This window comes from Limulus polyphemus, unplaced genomic scaffold (genome assembly GCF_000517525.1).
Source record: "Limulus polyphemus unplaced genomic scaffold, Limulus_polyphemus-2.1.2 Scaffold12211, whole genome shotgun sequence".
Classification (NCBI taxonomy): Eukaryota; Metazoa; Arthropoda; class Merostomata; order Xiphosura; family Limulidae; genus Limulus; species Limulus polyphemus.
This window is the reverse complement of record NW_013677821.1, coordinates 9,690-11,009: the sequence shown is the minus strand read 5'-3', so window position 1 is coordinate 11,009 and position 1,320 is coordinate 9,690. Positions and strand designations below refer to the sequence as shown.

General features: G+C 26.8%; 1 long non-coding RNA gene across 2 annotated transcripts in view; it reads left to right on the top strand.

Annotated features, from left to right (window-relative positions):
- The window catches only part of LOC111083930, a 4,488-nt gene extending 3,341 nt beyond the window's left edge, over positions 1 to 1,147 (top strand). Inside the window, exon 3 of one of the 2 annotated variants that reach the window (XR_002609307.1) lies at positions 100 to 1,147. This is a non-coding gene — a long non-coding RNA (uncharacterized LOC111083930). Of the gene's footprint in view, positions 1 to 23 lie in introns of both variants that reach the window. The other variant, XR_002609306.1, reaches the window with a different exon arrangement.
- Positions 1,148 to 1,320: the final 173 nt, after the last annotated feature.

The window sequence follows — 1,320 nt, the reverse complement described above, 5'->3', positions numbered from 1 at the left end:
TATCTTCAATTAATACTTTATAGGTTCTTCCAATCCTTTATCTTCATTTAATACTTTATAGGTTCTTCCAATCCTTTATCTTCATTTAATACTTTATAGGTTCTTCCAACCCTTTATCTTCATTTAATACTTTATAGGTTCTTCCAATCCTTTATCTTCATTTAATACTTTATAGGTTCTTCCAATCCTTTATCTTCATTTAATCTTATGTAGCAGTTCTTCCAACCCTTTATCTTCATTTAATCTTATGTAGCAGTTCTTCCAACCCTTTATCTTTATTTAATCTTATGTAGCAGTTCTTCCAACCCTTTATCTTCATTTAATCGTTTGTGAGAACAGTTGTTTAGAAATAAGTGATTTTATGTAAACCTGAGAATCAAATAACATATTTTTTTACACTGATTATTTTACGTTTTCACTAGCTAGTAAACTTTTGTGATGTAAAATTTATCAATTCTTAGCCTGTAGAATTAACCATTTAATTCTGAAGATTTAATTAACCATTTAATTAAGAAGTTAATTCTGAATTTTTACAACAGCTTAATAAAATATTCATCTAATGGTTTTTTTTTGTTTCATGTTTAGGAAATGTTAATCAAGGAACCAAATTTCATTAACTTTTATTGTGTTTAAATTCTCTTTCATAACGTAATGTTTGTCATTGTTTGAACTTATGGAAAAGTTATCAGTTTCCTTTGACAAACTGATAAAAGCATAGAATTTAAAAGTGGCTCATTAGGTGAAACTGTGCACAGTCAAAACTTCAGTAAATTTTTTTTCGAAGATAAGAACTTTTTCCACTTAATATCATAATAAGTTAGAAACAAGATATCAATGAAGTGTGCATGTTTATACTATTATATGCATTTCTGTGTCAGGAATTGAAAAGTAAGAAATATAAAATTCATTCCTTTCTTCACCTAACTTGTTATAAACCCAAATGATAACAACTTTGTTTCATATATGTTTCTGAAATTGTAGAGCCACAAACTGCAAAATTTAGTGTGTGTTATGGCTTTAAATTTAACTGTTTTCTTCTACATGAAATGATGCTTTGTTGCTGCATTAAAACTAAAGCCATAGTTGTATTCTCCTAGGTGCTTGGGTGTTAAACAGGCTTATTAAACTGGTGTTTTGTAAAAGTTTAGCTTGTAATTGATTTTTTCTAAGCCAGTATTTTAAAATGGATAATTAAGAGTTACTATTCTGTGTTGAAATTTGGTTTTGGTTTTTAATTTGAAGAGAGTAATGGAAACCTTTTACAAATGATTGAAGAGGAATATATATATATATATATATATATATATATATATAAGTAGT